The sequence below is a fragment of the Ovis aries genome, chromosome 18 (assembly GCF_016772045.2).
Source record: "Ovis aries strain OAR_USU_Benz2616 breed Rambouillet chromosome 18, ARS-UI_Ramb_v3.0, whole genome shotgun sequence".
Lineage (NCBI taxonomy): Eukaryota > Metazoa > Chordata > Mammalia > Artiodactyla > Bovidae > Ovis > Ovis aries.
Genome location: NC_056071.1, coordinates 19,320,890 through 19,337,679, shown reverse-complemented (window position 1 = coordinate 19,337,679; position 16,790 = coordinate 19,320,890). Strand labels below are relative to the sequence as shown.

Sequence of the window (16,790 nt, the reverse complement as noted above, 5' to 3'; positions counted from 1 at the left end):
TTTAATCGTATCCTTTTATTTATTCATTTATTTTAGCCACGCTGTGCAGCATGTGGGATCTTAGTTCCCAAACAGGGACTGAACCTGTGCTGCCTGCAGTGGAACAGCAGAGTCTTAGCCACAAGGAAGTCCCCTAATTTTAAACTAAATAAAATTAAATAGATTGAAACATGGAAGTCCTCAGTCCTACCAGCCACATTTCAAGCACCATTTACCTACATGTTGTTAGAGGCTACTGTATTGAACAAGGCAGGCATAGAATATTTCTATCATTGCAGAAAGTTCTACTGGGGCCTTCCCTGATGGTCCAGTGATTAAGAATCTGCCTTGCAATGCAGGGAATGTGGGTTCAATCCCTGGTTGGGGAAGTAAGATTCCACATGTCTCAAAGCAACTAAGCAGGCATGCCATAACTATTGAGCCCACACGCATCAACTAGAGACTCCATGCACCACAGCCAAAGATCCCATGTGATGCAGCGAAGACCCAATGAGGCCAAAGAAGTGAATAAATAAATATTTTCAAAAGTTCTGCTTGACTGCCCTGCTTCCTATATTCCAAGGCCATATAGTTATATGCATATATGTTTGGGCTTGTTATGTCTCCTTGTTCACTTTCTCAATTCATAAACTATCTCCTTGTCCCTTGTGATGTTTATTACCCCAAATTCTGTTTCTCAGAATCTAAGTTTGCAATCTGGGCTTTAGTTAATTTACATTTACCTAAAGTATATTTTCCCACTTTGTTTCCTTGCCACACTTGAACTTTACACAATCTACACAGATATTTCAGTGTTTTTGCTAATCGAGGTGATAAGGGAATAACAGAAAATAAGGTTTTGACACAAAGTTGGCCTACCGACTTTCCTGAAACAGTCCACTAAAAATTCTACAGGTTGATTCAGGTCAGTTTCATTTTTATCTAGCAATTTCTTTTCTGCTCTTGTTAATTTCTTATTGAATTTCCCCTTGGGAAATAGTCTAAAAATACCTATTTCCTTAAAAACAATCAGTCCCTCTGGTAGGCTGGAAAAATATTTCTTGGAGAGATAACCTTGTGAACTCCCATATTCTGTGAATGTATTTATTTGGGAAAGAAAAAAAAAAAGATCTTTGCAGATGTGACTAAATTAAAGTGAGCAGAGAAGGGAGGAAGAGGCCAATACTGGGGTGGGTGGTGGGGCAGAAGGAAATGGGATCAAGTTCCACATAAGGGGAAAGTATTGAAGAAACTGGGGCCTTGTAACCTGAACAGTCAAGAACTCAGGGTTGAGATGGAGACATGAGGATGAGGTGAAGAGGGGGGACAGGTCACCATGTGGAAGTGACGCTGGATTTATCCCGGCTGGAAACTTCAGTGGGGAAAGCCATGTGTGTATAAACCAGAGACTCAACCATCCAAGCAGTGCTTTCCAGACAAAGACTCCTCTGTCCTTGGGCACATCCGGGCCAGGGTCCATGGCCCAGGTGAAAGGAGTTAGGTGGCAGGGGGCAGGTGGGCTAGGGCTCAGGGCTCAACCTGGTGTCCTGTGGTCCAGACACAGCCCTGAACGTATTCCCATGGGCTAGCATTTCTTCACAGGCACCATCAGCTGGGCTGAGAGGCACCTGCCCAATGCAGCCTGCATTCTCAGTCCTGACAAGCACCAAGCTGGGGTCACTCGCTTGTTCCTGGATCAGCCGCTTAGGCATTGGGGGTGGTGAGCCTTGGAGCAGAGGTCCTGACCACGCTCATCATTCTCCCCATTTCTAGGTTCACATGCAGCCCTCTTGGGGCAGGAGGGGATGCACAAATGTCTTCCCACAGGCTCAGGTGACAGCACATCCCAGCCAGGACTGCCATGCCAGATGCCCTCCTCTCCCCCCCACACACTGGAGACTCCCCACAGGCTGTTCCTCCTTCCTCTCCTCCAGCTGCCATCCTGCTGGGTCTATCCTGGTCTCCAGGGACTGGTTCCTACCACCCAGGACAGCAGAGTCACTCATGGAGCCTCCTGCCCTGCAGCAGATGGTGGATGTCGAGGGCTTGAGAAGGGCACAAGGGCAGGTGTTCTGTGAGCCGAGATGAAGGACAACATGGGAACGCGCATCCTTCTCCTGGTCCAGGACAGGATGGCAGAAGCAACGGAGCAGAAAGAAGATGGGGGGCGGATGGTGAGAAGAGGGGCTGGGGAACTAACCTGGAGAAGCAGAGTGGGGCAGCTAAAGGGCTTGGGAAGAAGAGACCGAAAGGCGAAGGGTGTTGAGAAGCACAGCTCTCCCTTCTCCCTGTTGCCTGGGATGGACCCTGACCTGCTCTTTTCAGAACTGAGGGCAGAAGGGCAGGAGGCAGTGTCCTCCATGCGGATGCCTGAACAGGCTGGAGCAGAGTTCAGCATGAGCCCACTTGTTTCCATGGTGGCTACAGAGTCGGGACTATTATCCCCATTTCACAGAGGAGACGACTGAGGCAGGAGTTGCCCAGATATGAGTAGAGCCATAGGTGACAGTAGGGCTCCTGGGTTGTCCCAGGTCTGCTCTCTGAGGAATTGCTCCCAGTGGTCTGCGGGGAGGATAGAGCAGGGGCTCAAGAGCCAGGCTGGGGTCACTGGAGGACCGTGAAAGATGACATGTGTGAAGCACGGAGCCCAGAACCAGTCACAAATCAGCCCCTCAACAAACATCACCTCCCATGCCTCCTATCACGACCTCGGCGAAAAAACCCAGCATTTGCAGCATCAGCCCCAGGTGTGTGGGGACCCAGCTAGGTCAGGGGTCCAGAGGGGCAGCAGGGGTGGCTCTGCTTTTATTAGGAACAGGGGTGATGGTGCTGTTCATGGGTCTCCACCACCCCAGCCTGGTGCTGGGCACCCTGCCTATGGGGGACCTCAGCCCCCTCCTCAACCCTTTGATGGACAGGACCCTGAACTCACAGAGGTAGACCTGGAGTCAGGCGGGCTGACTGGGGTCTCTCTAGAGCATCAGCCTGTGCTTCCCACGTGTCAGCACTTCCCGCATTGAGAGCTGGCTGTGCAGGAGGCACAGAGCTCATGTCTGAGGAGTGCTGCCTACATCAGGCTACTGTGCTGTGCAGCCACGGATGAGCCACTGACCTAAGGGCTGAGCACCTCCAAGGGGACTCTGGCCACCGGTCCAGCCTCACCCCTACCATCTCCCTGGGCTGCCTGTTCATGCAGAGAGAGGACATAGCCCTGCAGGACATGTCCTAAATAGCCCACTGCAGGTATGAGGGGCTCCAGGTGAGGTTAAGAACCCAAGGGATTGAAATCCAAGTTCAAACTTTGGAGAAGGAAATCGGAACTCACTTCAGTATTCTTGCTGAGAGAATTCCATGGACACAGGAGCCTGGCAGACTACAGTCTATGGGGTCGCAATGAGTCAGACACAACCGAATGACTAACAGTTTCATTTTCACTTTCATGACACCAAACTACTGTGTTTTTCACTCGGGTCGGGAGGTAGAGGGTGCTGCTTTACAACAGCAATGCTTGCTATTTGTACCACTGAACCAGGTGATGTAGGTGGTACCACCTGGGAACCAGGTCTGGGAGAATGGGGATGTGTAGCCTGATCTCTCAGGGTTCTCTCCTGCTCTGGCTCTAGGGTTTGGGGTCATGACCTCTGTTGTTGTTATTATTATTATTTTAATGAACTTTGGAAGCTGTTGGGTTGGGTGGGGCTGCCCACTTGGCTGTGAGTGGCCACCAGGGAGAGCCCTTGGTGAGAGGTTGTTGCTGAACCAGGAAAAGACACTGGGATTCTTGGCCTTCGGAGGAGAAGAATTGAATCTGGGGCCAGAGGTGAGGCTTGATCGCTCAGAGCTTTTGTGTAACAAAGCTTTATTAAAGTACAAAAGAGATAGAGAAAGCTTCTGACATATGTATCAGAAGGGGCAGAAAGAGTGCCTCCCTGCTAATTTTTAGCTGGGTGTTATATAGTCACTAGCAGTCTGTTAATGAAAGAAAGGAATGTCTTAAAACTCAGCGAATGGCACCAGGCCCCTCATCCATAAGATGTATTTGGGGATGTATTTGCTGCGGCCTGGGCTGGAGGGTGACCCCAGGCTCCCTGACTCCTAGCCCCTAGTTCCTTCCAGGGCTTCAAGCTTCCTCAGAAGGACAGGAACCAGGATTCCCAAAGGAAAACCTTTCCCGAAGGAAATCTCTAACTCGACCTCTGGCTTTGTCTCTGGGGTTTGGATGTCCCCAGGGGAGGTAAAAGCTAGGGAAGCCTCCTTACCTCCCAGGTAGGTGCTGAGGTGATCGAGCATCAGGACGCAGAGGGTAGCATGTGCTGTGGCACCAGTCCCATCTTGAGCTCCAAGCCTCCTGCACAGCCAGCTCTCAGTGGAGGAAGCATGGTCATGGGGAAGGTACAGGGGCTTCCATCTCGTCTGAGTCTCCAAGACTGGCAAGTCCAGGGGCCCTGGGAAGAGGGGGGCTGGGAAGGACCAGGGGTCTCTGGCACCCCTCCCTCCTCTAGCAGATGAGGAAACTGACTCAGCAGCAGTGAGTGCCCTCCTCTGGGGACGGGGCAGGTTTGTACAGAATGAGGGTGGACGGGGCAGAATCCCAGCCTGGAGGATGCTGCCGCCACACTTGTCACAAGCAGCGTGGGGCCGTGGACAGACAGCCAGCCTGGGGACAGGACACCTGGGTCCTGACTCTGACTCTGCCACACACAGAGTGACTCTGGACAATTCCTGCCCCTCTCTGGGGTCCAGCTGCTCCTCCTCTATGATGAGAGGGTTGGACTAAGCAGAGGACTTTTACACTCTCTTTTGAGCTCCACAGTGAGGGGACTGGATCAGCCTTGGAACTGTGACAAATGACACTTAACCCCTCAGCAGGGGGGATGGAGCAGCCGCCCTCATGAACCATGAGGCTTGGACAGTGAGGCCCTCAGGTGAGCCCACCCTGGGCAATTCTTTTACTAAAGCACAGAGGCACCTTCATCTTCCTGGGAAGTGAGGTCCCAGGGTTGTTTTCAATTTGATTTAGGAAAATAGAAGAATGTGAAAATCCTGTACCTAGACTTACAGGGATAAATGCACACTTGCTTTCCTCAATGAAAAAAAAAAAAATTAATCACTAGTCAATGTAAGAAAGAAGCCGAAAACTTTATTCAAGCCAACCTGACAACTATAACCCAGGTCCCAGTTTTTCAGGAAACAATGGGAATTATTCTGAAGACATAAGGCAGGAGACTAGTATGTATGTGATTTGAGGGAAGGGGACCATGGAAATAAGCACATGGCTTGGTAGAGGCTTACTGCTCTTCCTGAGGAAAAATACTTTAGCTAATGGCTTTCATGCTTTTCTAAGTATGAGAAGAAGCAAGAACAGAGTTCATAAAAATTTCTCCTAAAAAACTATCACTATCTGAGTGCAGGTTCTCCTGGTTTTCCCAGAGCACAAAATGCCTCATCCTTAGTCTCCCCCCTGAATTCCTTCCAGGATCGACTGTAGGTCAGTGACCTCAGTGGCTAATGACTTGATTCTTGTGCAGCTGGGTGGTAGGTGACATTTTTTACTGCACAATTCCCTTCCTTTTGATCTTAATTTCAAACAAGGTTTGGGAGGCTTTTTTTGGCTAATTTGTCCCAGGGTTCTAGAAATGCTCATTCCAAAACCAATCCAGGATTTTGTTGTTAGGTCACGAATGAGCTGTTACTCACCCATTCCTGGTGGGCCAAATCCTCTGGACCACCTGCCTTACTAGTATGTCAGCTCCAGGGAATGGCTCCCTCGTGTTGCATCTTTCCTTTCTGTATCCAGAGTCACACTATTAGAACTTTACATCAGATCAATCATTTCAAGTCACTTGGTCATCATGATTGTTTATTATAGGCTCACTCACTCATTTGTTAATGCAAGAAACAAGAGTCTTATAAAATAAGCAGAATAAGTAACATGGCTAGTGACATTAATAAGGTCCTAAATAAGTAAGTAGTAGTATCTTCTAAGGAGTTACATGCGTGCACCAGAGAAACTCAACTTTACGTTTGAGTGGGTATTTCTGCCCTTGATAAGGGCTGGTTAACGCATAATACAGATGCACAAAGCATACTAGAATGGAGGGAAGAGGCCGAAAAAGACAGAAAATTTTTATTTTTAAATTTTTCTTATCTTGCTTTAAAATACAAATTTTATTTCAGTCCTTCTTAGGATTTCCCCGTGATGTGGACGGCCTCCTAGGAGCCTTCTCCCTCCACCCCACCTGCCTCTGGGTGAAGATCACACGCTTCATCCCGGTACACGAGTGAGGGGCAGCAGAGGGGGTCCTTCCCCTCCCCTCCCCCACAGCTCTGCTTGCCTGGCTCCCCTGGCCCTGGTGACTCCAGGATGCTGAGCTGGAGGCTTTGTGGTTGAGGACAGGAGATTGAGGGGCCTTCACAGCCACCAGTTACTGTAAAGGGCTGTGGTCTCGATGCAGGGAAGCACATGGTCACACACACATGCACACACACTTACCTGCCCTGAGTATACACACAGGCCCACACTGTTCTGGAGAGGCATCCAAGTGCTGTCACGGCCCCTTTAAGAGTTAGAGGAAAAGATGCTGGCACTGGGGTGGAGCCCAGCCTCTTGTGTCACAGGCTGGGCCACACTCCCAGGCTCTGGTCCAGTTGTGGCTGGGAGTCAGTGGGAGGGGCTCCCAGGGACCTAGCTTTGGTGAGGGTGGGAATTGCCTAGGACCTCCTGAGCTCTAGACAAATTGGGCGCAATTAGAGTATGTGGATTTGGTTCTGGAGTGTTTTGTCTTTGTCTTTTTCTTTCACTTTTATAATGAGGTTAAAAAGCTACATTATGAATGTGGAAGAAGGAACAATGTTATTCTCAATGATTGACAGCAGGGGCTGATGGGAACCAAAAGCTCTGGGATTAAAAAAAAATATTGTATGCATTTTATAGATTGCATTATGCCTGAGTCCCAGAGAATCAGGAAGCAGCAGCAGAAAGCAACCAGCACACAGAAGCACACATGCGGCCTCCCCTGGTGGCGCAGTGGGTAGAGTACACCGGCCAGTGCAGGGCACATCCCTGGTCCAGGAGACTCCCACACGCAGCAGAGTGACTAAACCTGTGTGCCACAACTACTGACACCTGTGTGCACTATAGTCAGTGCTCTGCAACTAGAGAAAGCCCACTCACAACAGCGAAGTCTCAGCACAGCGAAAACGCAATCAATAAATAATTTAAAAAAATTCTTTATAAAAAAAGAAAGAACTGTGTGTCACTGCACACTCAAGCAATGCAGTTCTTTTGACGATGGGAACAGCAACTCCTTCCCCTCTCCAAGCAACCTGCCCAAGAAAACTTGAGAAGAAGCTTCTCCTTTAAGAACAGGGTCACCCAGTAATTTTTGCCCTCCCAATCAGAAAAAAGATGAGAACAGAAAAAAAAAAAAAAAGCAGGCTAACATCACTTTAAGGCTGGTGGGTCCATGCTCTTCTCCCTGCAGAGGCAAGACTTCAGTTTCGATCACTGAGGCAGGAGGGCCACATCGCTGCCCCTCACCAATACAACCCTAGGGTTCTTCACCAGCTCCTTTTGTGATTCCCCAGAGCATAGCTGGGATGGAAGTTATTGACCCCTGGCTTCCTCCAAGATGCCCTCTAGGGAGTGGGTGTTTAGTGAGCCTGCAAAAATTCTGGAGCCACTCTCAGGTGGGGCTGAGCACTAGGTGGGGCCCAGGGGCCCAGGGTCTATGCATTAAATATCCTGCCAAGTGGGAATTACTGATCTCCAGAGACTTTTTTTAAAATTTAAATGGGAGGCATATTGTACACCACCCTCCAGTGCTCCACTGGGAGAGAGTGTCCAGTGACTTACCACTCACCTTCACTCTCCAAAAAAACACAGACAATTGCCAACTAAGGCACCCCCAGGTGGACAGACATCCTTTGGCAAGGAGGCCCCTCTGGAGGCCCAGGGTGAGACCGCTGCACAGGGGGCTGTGTGATGTGGAGTCAGCACCGTAGGAGCTGGGAGGGGGTGGTGGGCAGAGGAGGAAGGAGTCTCAGGTCCTGATGGATCAGAAGAAGGAAGATGGGAAGAGGTGGTCAGGACACAGAAGGTGAGAAAACAAAGACAGTCAGAATGGGGTAAAGGCAGAAAATGTAGAAAAGATGAGTGAAGCAAGAGAAAGAGGCAAAAGAGAATAGGGCTATCACATAAGACAGGAAGGAGACAGAGCAGAAGGAGGGAAGGAAACAGAAACGAGAGTGAGATGAACGGGGAAGGATGTGAGAAGGGAGAGAGAGCCAGGAAGAGGGCATCAGAGGACGTCAGAGCTCAGTAGAAATGTCCTGTGAGCAGAGAGGATCAGGAGTCTGTGGGTTGACTCCCAGTCCCTACAGAAACCTGGTGGGCCTAGTACCCCAGGTCGGCCGTGTAAGTCAGCAGGTTGGCGGCCGTCAGGACAGCCACAGCCAGGCGCTGCTCCCAGGCCCACATGCCGTTGGTAGTTCTGTCAATGCAGTTCACATCGCTGGACTGCTGGGGCTGCCCGCCATACTTCTCATCAAACTGGTAGAGCAGCCAGAGAACCAGAGCAGTGAACTGGAGGAGGATAGACAGCAAGGTCAGTCCCAGATGAAAAACGGGGAAGGAGATGGGCAGCCTGTTCGCCCACTCTTCCCGGTCCATCAGCATGGCCACAACTGCCAGGATGAAGCGGATGGAGTACACGGCCATGCACCGCTCCAGGGCCGGCTGGTCCATGTACAGGGAAGTGTTGCTGATGAAGACAAAGATAACACAGGCCACGAAGGTCTCCAGCACCTTCAGCAGGCCTGGCATGGTGTGCACATGGCAGGGGATCTCCTTGAGCTTGTAGCGTTCCCATACGCAGGCCACTTCCATGACATAAACCACACGTGCGGTGCAGGAGAACAATGTGGTGGCGATGGCCCGGTATCAGCTGGCATCATAAGGCAAGAACTTGATGTCGGTGATGGGGTAGAAGATGGAGGCCGAGAAGCAGATGAGGGCAGCGTAGCAGGCATAGGTGATGGAGAAGTTGTACCAGCAGAAAGGAAAGTCGGTCGGGAACCTATATAATTCCAGTATGACAATGCTGAAGGTACCGACGATGCAGAAGCACCAGCTGAACATGATCTGGCTACATATGTCCCCCCCACTGAATCCCCATGTCAAGCACTAGGAAGAAGGCCGAGATGATGCAGACCAGCTGTGGCATGCAGAGGCAGCTGAACACCATGTACAAGCCGCACTTGTCTGGGGATGTCCTACCGGTGGACATGGTATTGGGATGGTCAGTCAAGTCACCGTCACCAATATGGCAGTGATCTTCACTGAGGACCCACCAGCCAACGTACACTCTGGAGGCGGATTAAATCAGATGCCTGGAAAAGTCTCAGGGGCCTGTGACTGCTGATGCTCAGGATCTGTGGAGTTAAAACCAATAACTCAATCACTTGGGCAACAGCACCGCCGCTCCAGAATTATATTCCCCACCCATCGCCCTTGACCTTGTGACAAGACTATCCCATTCCAAACCTCACAGCCCAGTCGGTTTTGCCTCAAGCCATAAAGACTTTTTATCTCTTTGGCTGTGTGCCATTATTTTTGGAGATACAGTGGAATGTGGCCCTTGTCCACAATCCCAACATTTTAAGGCTCCAAAAAGAAAAGAAGAACTTTTATAAACCCCTTTGGCTAGAGAATCTACCTGAACAGACATGAAAAAATTTATCAGTTCAGTTCAATTCAGTCGCTCAGTCGTGTCCGACTCTTTGTGACCCCATGGACTGCAGCGCGCCAGGCCTCCCTGTCCATCACCAACTCCCGGAGCTTGCTTAAACTTATGGCCATAGAGTCTGAGATGCCATCAAATCATCTCATCCTCTATCATCCCCTTCTCTCCCACCTTCAATCTTTCCCAGCATCAGGGTCTTTTCAAATGAGTCAGTTCTTCGAATCAGGTGGCCAAAGTATTGGAGTTTCAGCTTCAGCATCAGTCCTTCCAATGAATATTCAGTACTGACTGAATATTAAGACTGACTGGTTTGAAATCCTTGCAGTCTAAGGGACTCTCAAGAGTCTTCTCCAACACCACAGTTCAAATGCATCAATTCTTTGGCGCTCAGCTTTGTATATAGTCCAACTCTCACATTCGTACATGACTACTGGAAAAACCATAGCTTTGGCCATATGGACCTTTGTCAGCAAAGTAATGTCTCTGCTTTTTAATGCTCTGTCTAGGTTTGTCATAGCTTTTCTTCCCAGGAACAAGTGGCTTTTAATTTCATGGCTGCAGTCAACATCTGCAGTGATTTTGGAGCCCAAGAAAATAAAGTCTGCAACTGTTTCCTTTGTTTCCCCATCTATTTTCCATGAAGTGATGAGACCAGATAACATGATCTTAGTTTTCTGAATGTTGAGTTTTAAGCCAGCTTTTTCACTCTCCCCTTTTACATTCATCAAGAGGCTTTTTAGCTCCTCTTCACTTTCTGCCATAAGGGTGGTGTCATCTGCATATCTGAGGTTATTGATATTTCTCCCAGCAATCTTGATTCCAGCTTGTGCTTCATCCAGCCCAGCATTTCACATGACGTGCTCAGCTTACAAGTTAAATAATATATAGCCTTGACGTACTCCTTTCTCAATTTGGAACCAGTTCATTGTTCCACGTCCAGTTCTAACTTTTCTTTCTTGACCTGCATGCAGATTTCTCAGGAGGCAGGTAAGGTGGTCTGGTATTCCCATCTCTTTCAGAATTTTCCACAGTTTGTTGTGATCCACACAGTCAAAGGCTTTGGCATAGTCAAAAAAGCAGATGTTTTTCTGGAACTCTCTTGCTTTTTTGATGATCCAATGGATGTTGGCAATTTGAAACCACAAGAGTGGTTTCTCTGCCTTTTCTAAATCTAGCTTGAACATCTGGGAGTTCTTAGTTTACATACTGTTGAAGCCTGGCTTGGAGAATTTTGTGCATTACTTTGCTCGTGTGTGAGATGCATGCAATTGTATGGTAGTTTAAACATCCTTTGGAATTTCCTTTCTTTGGGATTGGAATGAAAACTGACCTTTTCCAGTCCTGCGGCCACTTTTGAGTTTTCCAAATTTGCTGGCATATTGAGTGCAGTACTTTAACAGAATCACCTTTTAGGACTTGAAATAGCTCAGTTGGAATTCTATCACTTTCACTTGCTTTGTTTGTAGTGATGCTCCCTAAGGCCCACTTGACTATGGACTCCAGGATGTCTGGCCCTAGGTGAGTGATCACTGTAGGGAACAAGGTATAAAGAAGGTTGAGAAGTGCTTGTAAACGAGACTCTCAACCAGGGTTGAACATTCTTGCAAACGAGATGTTCTGCCCAGTGTAGGGAACTAGGTATAAGGAAGGTTGAGAAGTGCTTGCAAACGAGACTGTCAACCAGGGCTGAACATTCTTGCAAACGAGATGTTCAGCTAAGAATCCTATTTGTTCCCGTGGGAAAAGAACATTTCTTGCACACAAGGATGTTTCTCTGATTCCTCAAAAGGAACGGACCCAGGGACAAAACGGATTCTAAGTTGATAAGGAAGTTCCCCAAAACAAAGTCTTAGCTGCAGTAAATAAGTTAAGGTAAAGGTTATCTCGCCCTGCGCCTGCGCACTGTATAGTCTCTGAATCATAGTGCTTGGCAGCTTGCCCTGTAGGTTGTTGTGCAAGGGATATAAAATAAAGCAGCTGTAAGAAGCAAGTGTTAAAATATAAAGATTCAAACCACTCTGCAGTGTTGGTATTTCATTCCGTCGCCAGCAGATCACACCGTCATGATTATCTGGGTCATTAAGTTCTTTTATTGTATAGTTCTTCTGTGTATTCTTGTCATCTCTTCTTAATACCTTGTTTTCGTTAGGTCCATACAGTTTCTGTCTTTTATTGTGCCCATCTTGGTATCTCTAATATTCTTGAAGAGATCTCTAGTCTTTCCCATTCTATTGTTTTCCTCTATTTCTTTGCACTGATCACTGAGGAAGGCTTTCTTATCTCTCCTTGCTATTCTTTGGAATTCTGCATTCAGATGGGTATAGCTTTCATTTTCTCCTTTGCCTTTAGCTTTTCTTTTCTCAGCTATTTCTAAGGCCTCTTCAGACAATCATTTTGCCTTTTTGCATTTCTTTTTCTTGGGGATGGTCTTGATCACTACCTCCTGTACAATGTCATGAACTTCCATCCATAGTTCATCAGGCACTCTGTCTATCAGACCCAACCCCTTGAATCTATTTGTCACTTCCACTATATCATCATAAAGGATTTGATTTAGGTCATATCTGAATGGTCTAGCAGTTTTCCCTACTTTCATTAATTTAAGTCTGAATTTGGCAATAAGGAGTTCGTGATCTGAACCACAATTAGCTCCCAGTCTTATTTTTGCTGACTGTGTATAGGCCTTCTCCATCTTTGGCTGCAAACAATATAATCCATCTGATTTCTGTATTGACCCTCTGGAGATGTCCATGCATAGAGTCATCTCCTGTGTTGTTGGAAGAGCAGAGTGTTTGCTATGACCAGTGTGTTCTCTTGGCAAAAGTCTGTTAGCCTTTGCCCTGCTTCATTTTGTATTTCAAGGCCAAACTTGCCTGTTACTCCAGGTATCTCTTGACTTCCTACTTTTGTATTCCAGTCCCCTATGATGAAAATGACATCTTTTTTTTTTTTTTTTTTTGGTGTTAGCTCTAAAAGTTCTTGTAGGTCATCATAGAACTGTTCAACTTCAGCTTCGTTGGCATTAGTGGTTGGGGCATAGACTTGGATCCCAGTGATATTGAATGGTTTGCCTTGCAAATGAACAGAGAGAGATTGCACCCAAGTATGGCATTTTGGACTCTTTTGTTGACTATGATGGCTACTTTATTTCTTCTAAGGGACTCTTGCCCACGGTAGTAAATTGAATGTTCATCTGAATTAAATTTGCCCATTCCAGGTGTCGACAACAAGATGGTGGAGTCGAAGCATGTGCGCTTGTTTTCTCCTGTGAGAACTCCAGAACTGGCAACGCATTGCTGAACAACCATCAGCAGGAGAATGTTGGCTCCAACCAAAAAAGATACCCCACGTGCAAGGGGAAAGGAGAAGCCCCAACAAGATGGTAGGAGAAAATTTAGAGTCTATTTATTTCACTTAGTGTGAACTTTCAAAGGTTCAGTGCAAAAACACTAATATGTTTGTTTATAAGGTGCTTTCAGACCCTTAGAAAAAAGGGTTTGAAAAAAAGGATTGTGGCTTGTACTGTGATGACTTCTATATTGTTTTCCATTCATATCTTTGTGTGGTTTACTTCTTCTCATGTATGTATGCATGCTAAATTACTTCAGCTGTGTCCGAGTCTTTGCAACCCTATGGACTGTAGCCCACCAGGATCCTCTGTCCATGGGATTCTCTAGGCAAGAATACTGGAGTAATAAATAAATTAAAAAAAAATACTGGAGTGTGTTGCCCTCCTCCAGGGGATCTTCTTGACCAAGGATTGAACCTATATCTCTTACGTCTCCTGCATTGGTAGATGGGTTCTTTATCACAAGTACCACCTGGGAAGTCCCTTCTCATGTATAATTGATATAAAGTAGGAGTACGATCATCTCCCACATCCTGGTTTCCCCTCTTAGGCATGGCCAGGCTTCCTCCTGCTCACACGAGCATCCACCCTTCCATCCATGTCCTCAACCTCATGTATAGCCTTCAACACATTTCACAGGCTCTACAATCATATGTAGAAACATATGTACATAATGCAAATATGGTTTTAGGCAGTATCTATGTCTTTTTTTCCATCTTATAAACATGAAACAATATGCACATGGCATCTTGCTTTTCCACCACACCCGACAGGTGCAGCTGGTCTTCTCCAAGGGCCTTAGTCCTCTCCAGCCCCTTTACTTATTTCCTTCCCTCCTCGTTCCTGTGGACATTTGGACTGACCACCTTTCTCTAGATCAGTGGACCCTTCCCTGTGAGCCTCAGACACTGGGGGACACAGGAAATAACAAGGGGTCCTGGGATCTATGTGACCACCATGCTCTAGGGCAGGAGGTCAGCAAGCTTTTCTGAAAACTTAAAAAAAAAGACAAAAAATATACTTTTTATTTTTGGAAATTCATCTTGATTTCCTAGGGTTACTGCAGTGAATTATCACAGTCCTGGTGGCTTAAAACAGCAGATGTGTTCTCTCGCATTTCCAGATGTCAGCATTTTGAAACAAGGTGTCAGCAGGACTGTGTTGTCTCTCATGCCCCAGGGGAGGTCCCTCTTTGTCTCGTTTAGCTTCTGGAGACCGCTTAGGCGTGTTACCCAACTCAGGCTTGTTTGCTCATTCCTCAAGAGGCCAAACATTGAGAGATGAATGCTGGGCCTTGCCTGGGACAAAGTGCTGCACCTCTGCTGTGAGCGCACTCATCACCCGCATCTGTGCATCAGCCCATGATGGGCAGCGGGTTGAAAAATATAATAAACGTTTCCACCATTTTTTGTGGATAATCTCTGTAAAGAGGACAGGCAATTGTCCAGTTTAGTAGGTCTGAGGTTGAAAACAGTGTAAGTCCAATAATAGCCACCGGCCTGTCCTCCTGCAGAGAACTGTCTTAGTGGAAATCCAACCCTAACCCACCCTAGAGGATACATTGAGGCCAAGCTGAGTGACCTGTAGGTCTTAAAGGGAGAGACTACTTCAGACCCCCTTTCTTCCTCACTGTGGTGACGCTAAGGCTGTGCCTCACCCCCACACCAGGGCCCCTCCTTCTTCCAGAGACTCAGGGAGCTGGGCACAGACCTCAGGCAATCTCTACCTGGGGCATCGGGGTAGCAAGCCCAGAGGTTGGGGTGGATTCAGTTCCCTAAGAAGCTGGCCCCTCTTCTCCCTCCTTTACCTGCAAAGACTCCTCTGTAAAGAGTGCAGACTTTTCACACTTTAGTTTCCCTTTTGTACGATTAATTTAGTGCCCTTGTTGGAAAAATCTGTATTATGAGTAACAGGAAGGCTCAAATCTGGAATGTCCTTCCACTTAACCAGATCTCTGACAAATCAGTTCTAACTGCAAAATAGGGGAGTAATTTAGAGACCCACCTGAAACTACTGCTTTTCAGAATCAGAAACATATGTGAGCCAGGCTGCATTATAATTTAAAAACCTCTTTTTCTTGGTTACAGGGTTACAGCTCTGGTTTTGCCAATCTGTCAAAGATGCATCCCAGTGAACTTCTAGAAGGGATGGATAAAGATACCCCTTCCCCGCCCCCCAATGCACTTCACGTCACTTGCTCCCCTAGAGCAGATTACAAACGAACAAACTAATTCTCTGGGAGAGACTAGTGCAGAGTGGCAAGCGAATCACTTCCCACTCCCGCGGTGTCCAAAGTGAAGGCGTTAGTCACTTAATCACGTCCCACTCTTTGTGACTCCATGGTCCGTAGCCTGCCAGGCTCCCCTGTCCATGGGATTCTCCAGCAAGAATGCTGGAGTGGGTTGCCATTCTTTTCTCCAGGGGATCTTCCCAGTCAGGGAATCAAACTCTCATTTCCTGCATTGCTGGCAGATTCTTTATGTCTGAGTTCCAAAGGGCAAAGATTATGTCCAAATGGGTGGGAATGGGGGGCTTCTGGGGTGCACAACCCTCTACTCACTCAGTCAGGAGCTCAGCTGCTCCTTCAGAAGCCAGTTTCCTTCTCTCAACAGAGACTTAAAACAGGCTGTCCACAATGAGTGGGGAGGGATAGGGAAATTCCAGAAACTAATGAGTTTAGTGGAGAAGGCAATGGCACCCCACTCCAGTACTCTTGCCTGGAAAATCCCATGGATGGAGGAGCCTGGAGGGCTGCAGTCCATGGGGTTGCTGAGGGTCGGACACGACTGAGCAACTTCACTTTCACTTTTCACTTTCATGCATTGATTGGAGAAGGAAATGGCAACCCACTCCAGTACTCTTGCCTGGAAAATCCCAGGGACGGGGGAGCCTGGTGGGCTGCCGTCTATGGGGTCACACAGGGTTGGACACGACTGAGCACAATGAGTTTAGCAGCTGTAAAACTTACCTGTAGATCCTCCCCACCTTCCCAGCAGCAGCCCCCTCATCAACCCAAGTGTAGCTAGAGGGGCAGAGGTTAGGGGACCTGACCCCTGCCTGGTTGCACAAAGGCTCTGACTGTCACCAGGCTCTGATTAGTCTGCTGAAAAGCCAATACAGAGGGGCAAGTGTTGGATGAAAGAAAAGTAACTTTATCTTCAGGAAGCTGGCAACCAGGGGAGAAGGTGGTAACCAATGCTCAACACCACAAGGCTCAGCTGGGATTTTCGCAAGAGAAACAGGAAAAGGTTGCAGGTTGCGTGCTGGGGTGTGTCGTGCCTCTAGTTTTGGAGACTTTGCATTAAGCATAAGGTGCCTTGGTGGACTGAGAACCTGAGTTTGTGGTCATTACATTGTTCAAATCAGCATGTTTGCTCTGGGGGTGAGTGGCCATATATTCCTGGAAAAAAATGAAAACAAAGAAACAGAACAAAACAGGCAAAATGAAACTGAACCAGCCCATCAAAACCCAGAGCTGTGTAGTTCACAGATTTAATTGTAAAATAAGCAAGATTACAACACCAGCGTGGGTGACCTGCCTGACCGTCACCATCACCATGAGAACCTCCTCAGGCCTGGGCTCCAGGACCACTGTGGGCTTCTTCCTGCACCTGGGGCAGCTGCTCTCCACCTGCGTGCCCTCCTTGCTGGTGGCTAGCATGGACGCTTGGAGTGAGTGCGCAGTTAACTGGTCTGTGATCCTGTGGTGCTTCTGCTTC

At 47.8% G+C, this 16,790-nt stretch overlaps 1 pseudogene; it reads right to left on the bottom strand.

Moving 5' to 3' along the window:
* Nucleotides 1-6,074: 6,074 nt before the first annotated feature.
* Nucleotides 6,075-11,251, bottom strand: LOC121817143 (myeloid-associated differentiation marker-like; annotated as a pseudogene).
* Between the last annotated feature and the right edge of the window lie 5,539 nt (nt 11,252-16,790).